Source organism: Mus musculus, chromosome 11, assembly GCF_000001635.26.
Source record: "Mus musculus strain C57BL/6J chromosome 11, GRCm38.p6 C57BL/6J".
Lineage (NCBI taxonomy): Eukaryota > Metazoa > Chordata > Mammalia > Rodentia > Muridae > Mus > Mus musculus.
The window spans coordinates 46561997-46571512 of record NC_000077.6 but is presented as its reverse complement, the minus strand read 5'-3'; the positions used below and the strand labels follow the sequence as shown (position 1 = coordinate 46571512).

The window sequence follows — 9516 nt, the reverse complement described above, 5'->3', positions numbered from 1 at the left end:
CCACTCAATAGCATCTGCTCACTCATATAAGCAGACTACAGGAGAGCCCAAGTAATTGGGTACATTGATAGTGTGCCTTAGGCTTTTTTCCAAGCTGTGTGAAAATCCTCACTTGAAGTGTGACTATAGGCCTGGGGACAACACTGGCTTTTGAGATGGCTGGAAGTGAAGGGACTTTGACACCTGGACCAACCCTCTACATTTACAGAAGAATAAGCTATACTCCAGGAAGGCAAATACATTTAGAAACCAGGAGTTTTGTTTGCTTTGGTTTTTTTTTTAATTTTATCAGTAAGTATATTTTAAAAATTTCAAAATAGCAAAATCTCTTTGAAGTTAAACATTAAGAAAATGCTAATTTCAAGCACAGTGAGAAAGATTATCAATAATATTTCTATGATGATTGTGGAACAAGTTTTTAATATTTTCAACTGTTAATATTCAACAAACAGAATAATTATTTTAAGATATATTTTATTGTTATGTCTCCCTTTTCATTACTGATTTTAGTAATTTGGATATTCTCTCTGTGCCCTCTGGTTAGTCTGGCTAAGGGGTTATCTAACTTGTTGATTTTCTCAGAGTACCAGCTCCTGGTTTTGTTGATTCTTTGTATAGTTTTGCTTGTTTCTTTTTTTTTTTTTTTTTTTTTTTTTTTCCCGCCTGGAACTCAAAAATTTGCCTGCCTCTGTCTCCCAAGTGCTGGGATTAAAGGCGTGCGCCAACATGCCTGGCTTTTTGTTTATTTCTATTTGGTTGATTTCGACCCTGAGTTTGACTATTTCCTGCAGTCTACTCCTCTTGGGTGTATTTGCTTCTTTTTGTTCTAGAGCTTTCAGGTGTGTTATCAAGCTGCTAGTGTAATCTCTCTCCAGTTTCTTTTTGGAGGCACCTAGAGCTATGAGTTTTCCTCTTACCACTGCTTTCACTGTCCCAATAGTTTTGGTTTGATGTGTCTTCATTTTCATTAAATTCTAAAAAGCCTTTAATCTCTTTATTTCTTCCTTGACCAAGTTATCATTGAGTAGAGCATTATTCGGCTTACATGTGTACGTGTGCTTCCCGTTGTTTTTGTTGGTATTTAAGACCAGCCTTATTCTGTGGTGATCTGATAGGGTACATGGGGTTATTTCAATCTTGTTGTAACTGTTGTGACCAATTATATGGTCAATTTTGGAGAAGGTACTATGCTGAGAAGAAGGTATATTCTTTTGCTTTAGGATAAAATGTTCTATAAATATCTGTTACATCCATTTGGTTCATAACTTCTGTTAATTTCACTGTGTCTCTGTTTAGTTTCTGTTTCCATGATCTGTCCATTGCTGAGAGTGGGGTGTTGAAGCCTCCCTCTATTATTGTGTGGGGTGTGATGTGTGCTTTGATCTTTAGTAAAGTTTCTTTTATGAGTGTGGGTGCCCTTGTATTTGGAGCATAGATGTTCAGAATTGAGAGTTCTTCTTGGTAGATTTTTCTTTTGACCAGTATGAAGTGTCCTTCTTTATCTTTTTCGATAACTTTTGGTTGAAAGATGATTTTTATTCAATATTAGAATGGTTATTCCAGCTTGTTTCTTGGAACCATTTGCTTGGAAAATTGTTTTCCAATATTTTGCTCTGAAGTAGTGCCTGCCTTTGTCACTGAGGTGCATTTCCTGTATGCAGCAAAATGCTGGGTCCTGTTTACGTATCCAGTATGTTAGTCTTTGTCTTTTGGGGGAGTATTGAGTCCATTGATGTTAAGAGATATTAAGGAAAAGTGATTGTTACTTCCTGTTATTTTTGTTGTTAGAGGTGGAATTATGTTTGTGTCACTATCTTCTTTTGGGTTTGTTGAAAGATTATTTTTTTGCTTTTTCTAGGGTGTAGTTTCCCTCCTTGTGTAGGTGTTTTCCATCTATTATCCTTTGCAGGGCTGGATTTATGCAAAGATATGTGTAAATTTGGTTTTGTCCTGGAATGTCTTGATTTCTCTGCCTATGGTAATTGAGAGTTTTGCTCGGTATAGTAGCCTGGGCTGGCATTTGTGTTCTCTTAGGGTCTGAAACCAGGAGTTCTTGGAACAAGAGCAGGAGGAACACTTAGCTCTTGTTATACTTCCTGGATGCCATCAACTAACATCTTTCTAACCAATGTTTACTAGCGGCCCATACTTAGAATGGAGGAGTTGAAATGTGACTACTTTCCCAACTGGCAACTAGAGGGTGCTATGCTGTTCAAGTAAGAGAGTTTCCAGAAGGAAATGTGAGTTTGGAGGATGTCCTCATCCTCACAATCCAAAATAAACCAACCAACCAACTAACCAACCAACCATCCTTGTATACAGTCTAAAGATACTGAGGACAGAGGTTTGAGCTAAGGTTTCTACTGAATCATCATTATCTCATTGAGCCTGTCTTGTTTTGTTTTGTTTTGTTTTGTTTCGAGACAGAGTTTGTCTTTGTAGCCTTGGCTATCCTGAAACTCTCCGTGTAGATCAGGCTGGTCTCAGACTCAGAGATCCTCCTGCTTCTGCCCCCTGTTCTGGGATTAAAGACTTGCACCCAGAGCCCAGGTCATCTCATTGAATGTGAAGTCTCCACATCTGTCTGGGGGGAAGACAGAGGGGTCTAGAAGATTTAATAGCATTAGGCTTTCCCCAATGGAGTTAAGAGAATCATCTCAGTTTTCACTTGGATGATTCACTTGTTTGTTTGGATATCCTGTTTCATTTTGAGACAGAGTCTCAGTCTGTAATGCAGGCTGGCCTTAAACTCTTTTGTAGTGGGGCAGTCCTCGAACTTCTGATCCTCCTATCTGCATTTGTGCTGGGTTCAAGGGTGTGCACCATGACCTGTGGGTCCTCTGTGTTCAGGATCCAACGCAGGACTTCATGTATGCCTGCCAAGTACTCTAAAGGTGAGCTATATCCCCTTATGATCATCTTATAAAAAACTGTCTACATGCAAATTAGGATGTCCCAATGTCCCTAGGCAATGAACTGCCACTCCAGGAACTCCTGTACAAAATGATTGTTGTATTTTGCAAATCACTGTTCTGGAACCAAGTAGTTACAATATTCACTCGGCTTATTAACAATGTGTACTTATTAAGAATAACAACATCCTTTTGGAACTGTGACTTCAAGTAATTTCAATAAATGTAAATGAAAATACCACATAATTTGTTTCCAAGAACCCATTTTTTTGCAAAACATCATTACTCAGTGGTACTCTATTTACATACACGTATCTGTGGAATAATAATGTGTATGAGGGGGAAAAGCCACCAAACTCTTCAATGTAAAGAAACAGGAAGAAAAGGACTTTTAGTTTATACCTCTAATTTTTTAAAAAATAATTTTCCTTTTAAAGGTTTCTTAAAATTTTTTATTGATTATTCTATTTATTTACATTTCAAATGTTATCCCCTTCCTGGTTTCTCCTCTGCAAACCCCCTATCCAGTCCCTCTCTCCCCTGCTTCTATGAGCAAGTTCCTCCATCCACCCACCCACTCCCACCTCACCACTCTAGCATTTCCCTACACTGGGGCATCGAATCTCTTCAGGACCAAGGGCCTCCCCTCCCACTGATGCCAGATAAAGCCATCCTCTGCTACATATGCAGCTGGAGCTATGGGTCCCTCCATGTGTACTCTTTAGCTGGTGGTTTAGTCCCTGGGAGCTCTAGGGAGTCTGGTTGGTTGATACTGTTGTTCTTCCTGTGGGGTTGCAAACCCCTTCAGCTCCTTCAGTCCTTCCCCTAACTCCTCCATTGGGGTCTCCATGCTCAGTCTGATGGTTGGCTGCAAGCATCCACATCTGTATTGGTCAGGCTCTGGCAGAGCCTCAGGGGGACAGCCATACCAGATTCCTGTCAGCAAGCATTTCTTGGCATCAGCACTAGTGTCTGTGTTTATTGTCTGCAGTTTGGATGGATCCTCAGGTGAAGCAGTCTCTGAGTGGCCTTTCCTTCAATCTTTTTGTCCCTGCATTTCCTTAGACATGGGCAGTTCTGGGTTAATATTTTGGAGATGGGTGGGTGGCCCCATCCCTCTACCAGGGGCGGTGCTTAACCTCTGGATATGGTCTCTACAGGTCCTCTCTCCCCTTTATTGGGCATTTCAGCTAATGTCATCCCCATTGGGTCCTGGGAGCCTCTTGCTTTTCTAGCTGCTGCAGACCCTTTTGGTCCCTTGTCTTCGTGGAACAAGTCTCTGGAGCAGATGGGCAAGGAGTTGGCGGGAATTGACAGACTCGACACAAGGGAGTGTGGATCTGAAGTAATTTGTCAAATCGAGCATCAAACTTTTTATACAGAAGAAAATAGGGAAGTTGGGTGACACACCGGCAAGGTACACAGAGGTTACTGGATTCTTACACAAAACAGAGGAATGCAAACATGGAAGGACTAGCAGGAACCAACTGGGATAAAATTCAATGTTAACAACTGAGATCAAAAAACAGCTCCACCTAAGGTCCACTTAATCTTAGAAGCCAGGGGCAAGGGCTTCGTGTCCTTGCCATAATTCCTACTCTAGTCTATTGTATAGTCCACCTTCCCCCTAGGCCATTGTAAATACTTGTGTATGGGTGTAACTCAGCTACCTATAGTTCTAAGTATCTACTCTGGTTCTTCTTTAGGTCATAAACTTCCTTCTTCCTAGATAATGGTAAATTTCTGTGTAGGGCAGTGACTTAGCTATCCATTCCCAAGGTTGGATCAAGAACTGCCTAGAATCTAACTTAGCTATATGTCAAAATATCAATCCTTAGGAGCACTTGTAATAAAGCAATATTAAGGGAAAGCACACAGATCCACTTACCAAATAAAGCAAGGACATTGGAGCATTTGTTATACAGGATGCCACGATTCCAGGAGACTAAGTTTCCATGAACTTTTCGCCTCGGGACATTGCCCAGGTTTTGGGGGCCTGTCCCGCTTGTCACTACTGGAGTGGATGTAGCACCTAGCATCTGGGACTTTCTAGTGGCTACCTCCAGTTCCCCATTCCCCCATTGCTACACAGCTCCAATCAATTTCCTGACCAATTTATTATTTTAGTATGACTGGAAAGGGCTGAAAGGGCTGAATATATATACCGTGTGTGTGTGTGTGTGTGTGTGTGTGTGTGTGTGTATACACACATACACAATATATGCATACATATATATATGTATATATACACAATATACATATATGTGTGTGTATGTACATATATATACATACACACACACAAGGTATATATATATATATGATGAGCCCACAGACACTAAAAGAGGTTTTCGATCTTCTGGAAGTGGAGGCCCATGGTATGAGCTGTTGTGTGGGGGCTGAGAATCTGACCTAGCTCCTCTAGAAGGGCAGGAAGTACCTCAACCACAGATCCATCTCTCTGGCTTTGAACCTTATATTTGTGTATCATTTGAGTATTTGAGAAGTCTCAGCAATATATTAGCATATGTTAAGTGGAGGGTTTAGTTTTTTATTGTTTTCATTTCTGTGTGGCTCTGCAAGTGTGTGTTTGTGCTGGTGTGTGTCACACACATGCAGGCCAGAGGAAGATGTCCGGTGTTCTCTTCTATTTCTCTGCCTAGTCTTTTGAGTCAGGATCAATCCATTAACCAGGACCTCATTTTTTTTTCTCAGAAAACTGGAAGCCATAAAACCACAACAATTCTGCATTCTCCCCTTGTTTTGGGACTAGATTCAGGTTTTCTTGAGTGGTGTCTTCTATGTGGGTGCTGGGATGCTCAGTCTGGCCTTCATTATTGAGCAGCAACTATGTCTAACTTCTGAGCAATCTCTCAAGCCCTATCATCTTTTTCTTTTAAATATTGATAGTAGAAGATGAAAATTGCTTATGTAGTTCTCATTGTATTAGCACTGGATTGTGCTGTTGTAGACGTACAAAGCCATCACACCAATGATGCCTAGGGAGAATTGGAGTGATAAATGGGAAGGAGAATGAGGAAGTCCCAGCCTTAAACTTCAACCCCACTTACTTTAATGTTTGCTTGTCTGTTTTCATGTAGATTCACTTTGCGATGGGGTTTCATGTAACTCAGGAAGCTCAAGACTCTGTAGCTGAGGCTGGGCTTAGAGTCTCCGTTAGCTCCAGCTCTGTAGCACAGGATTTCATGTTTGTCTTTTGTACTGTATGTTTTATATTTATTTGTTAATATTTCAATATAGATTAACATAATCATTACATGTTATGTATGTTTACTTAGTTGATTTATTTAGGTATACTATTGACCAGTATTTCCAGCCTGATCTTTTGGTTATGTTTTTTGAAACAGGGTCTTGCTTTGTACACCATGCAAACATCATATTAGCAACCCACCTGCCAAAACTGGAACTTCACTCAAGTGCAGGAATTTCACTCATGTGCAACCACACCCAACTAAACACTTGAACTCGAGAAACCAATCCCAGACTTCCTGGAAGGACCATGGATCGGTTCATAGAGATGCCAGCTTCTTTGGTTTGATCAAGATTCCACAGTCTGAACACTGCTGGCCTGAGAGGAAATTGGATGAATCCCAGGGACATGGGATATTGCTGCAGAGTCAAATAATTTCAGGAGAAAGAGTTGAACAGCAACAGGGAAATAAACAATCCAACAAGATATTCCAAGGCTACTGTTAAGCAATTAGCTTCAGGCGGGCTGCCCTGCCCAGAGTGTCCTTGTGACAACTTGACTGGAAAGAAGCAGCCAGAACAGTGTGGAATCTCAGATTTCACAATCATTCCCTGAAATTCCAGGAAGATAAGGCTGCTGCATTGTGGCTGGGATTTTTAGCCTAAGGAGGAAGGTTGATGGTTGATGGTTCACTGTTGGAAGAAACAGTGAAAACTGCAGAGACCTTCACTGTGGCCCAGAGCAGACAGGTCTTAAAGCCCCTCACTTTGAACACTGGAGCCTTCTGCTACCACAGCTCAGTCAGCAACAGGGCCAGAGAGTTTGTCTAGGATCTATGGTGAGCTTTAGCATAAGGGAATTGTTTCAGGCTAGCAAAGGGTGCTGATGTGGAAATCTATTATATAACCAACATGTGCAAACAGTCTTCCCAAAAGTGCCCGGGTACTTTTACTTTTGACTGAAGAGTTTGATGTCCAAGTTGAGCACACAGCTGAGCAGTAATGACATGGGTATGTCACAGATGACAGAAGGGAGACACAGGGATGGTCGTAGCAACATTGTTTGTAACAGAGCATACTTGACAGCACTCTAAATGTCTACCAGTGGGAAAGTATACAATTAAATTTAATCTATCCATGATATATGAGCCTGATAAATCATCCTAATATAGAATGTTGGATGCCACAGTGCTACTGGGAGAGTCAAGGCACAAATTCATACATACAGCAGGCTTCTGTGTGTGCATACAATGTCAGGGAACAGCCATGTGTGAGAAGTTATTAATGTTTGGGCTCACAGTGAGCAGGATGGAATGGGAAGTGTTTAGAAAGGGAGTCATGATTTCATACATGTGTTATATGGCTTGACTGATTTCCTATTTAGATTTCTACATATAAGTGCATTGGAAGGAATTTGTGTTAAGCATTTAAAAGTACCCTGAGTACTTTGAAGTGTACACACTTCTTATTTGTCAAGTTTCATTGTTGTTGTTGCTGTTGTGCACTTTATTGGGGTGGTTCAGTCACTCCTTCCTTGGCTATTGAACCCTGAACAAGCTCAGATCTCAGGTCAATGGGACATTTTCATGGGCAAACATGCCCATTTTTCTTAATGTCAACTTCCTGTCACTTTATTCCACAGAAACAATGCCCAATTCTCCCCAAGGTTTTGTATGTGAAGAACAAGCACCCCAATATATGTGAGCTGATAGCCATGCCACAGACTCAGCCTCTGACCAACTGAGCTAGAAGCCTTACAATTCTCTGTATCTCAAACCAGCCTCCAACTATGAAGTCCTGGTTGGGCTGAAACTCATGGTAATCCTCCTGTTTCAGCTTTCTGAGGGCTAGGGCTGCAGGTGTGATCCAACATACATTACTTGTCTCATTGCTCATGAACTTGCTTATGTAGCTCTTCTGGCTTTAACTTTTCAATGCTCCTGTTTCCACCTCCCTCCTGACCTCCAGGATAGACAAGCATCAGAAGTAACAGTGTAACTGGAGAGCAAAGGCTGTGCCTACACAGAGCTGGTCATTGATTTTCCTTGCCATGCATTCATGTTTTCAGGTCTTTCATTTAACCATATTCTGTTGATGCTACTACTAAGCTTCAATACAGACCTGAAGAAGAATTATTTCACAGAGGTCAAGAAAGAGATAATAGGATGGTCATAGTGATGCTGTTGGTAATAGCATTTGGTTGGAAGCAACCTAAGTGTCCAAAAATGGGGGACCAGGGAAGTATACTTGATATATCCATGATACAAGCAGTGAACCTAATTGACCAACCTCATATAGACTGCTGGCTTTCACAATGCTATAGAGAAAATCAAAGCAAATAGTCATGTGTATAAGCATTGCTAGGGAACAGCAGTTTGTGGACATCTTTTAATGTTTGGGTTCTAGGAGGGTGAACTGGGGAATGATAACAGTTGAGAGAGGAGCCATGTTTACACATAACTTTCGTGTGATTTGAATGTGTTATCTTTTTTTTTTCTTTTTTTTCGAGACAGGGTTTCTCTGTGTAGCCCTGGCTGTCCTGGAACTCACTCTGTAGACCAGGCTGGCAGAAATCTGCCTGCCTCTGCCTCCCAAGTATTTGGATTAAAGGCATGCGCCACCACACCCGGCTGAATGTGTCATCATATAGACTTGTGTTATTGCAAAGGACTTTATTCTAAGTTTCTTTTTTTTTTTCAATATACAAGTCTTTTATTCTCCCAGAAAAGCCCAAACTGTACTTGTGATCAGGATCTTGTTTCTGGAGCCAGGAAACTGAGGCGTCCTCACTCGTCAGCCTGCTGCAAGGTTCCCTTCCCAGACACATAGATGCCGTCCAAAAACTTCCTGATACCCATGTTTTGAACTGTTGTGGCTTGCTGAATCAGGGCGCTGAATTTGAAACAAGTTCAATATCATTTCCTTCAAGGACTAACTCACCCTCCTGGGCTTGAGAGACAGAACAAGCAGTACCTGTTCTCGTCGAAACCCTGCGGATGGATTTTTCACCCAAGAAATTTCAGATTTCAACCAGAGACCCATTCTCCTGGATAACGACGTTGATGGGGAAGTGACCATACATAGACCGCATCTTGTAATGGAAGCCCAGTGTGACACCCTTGATCATGTTCTGAACATGACTGCAGATGTTTCTGATGGTGGCCAATTCCTTTCTGTTACCCCACCATTTGTCAACCTGAGCCTTATCTTTTTCTTTCCTAGAAGACTCAGTTCCACGTTGATGTGATTGAAATCCCTCTGCAGAGTTCCCCTGGGGCCCTTCACAATGACTGTGCGACCCTTCAGAGTGATGTCGACATTGTCCAGAATGTCGACGGTCCGATTGCTGAGAATGATCTTCATCCTCGCAGTAGATGGGGCAAAGAGCATTCTAAAT

General features: G+C 41.5%; 1 pseudogene; it reads right to left on the bottom strand.

The window, feature by feature from the left end:
• Positions 1-8805: 8805 nt before the first annotated feature.
• Rpl9-ps2 (ribosomal protein L9, pseudogene 2) lies at positions 8806-9506 on the bottom strand (annotated as a pseudogene).
• Between the last annotated feature and the right edge of the window lie 10 nt (positions 9507-9516).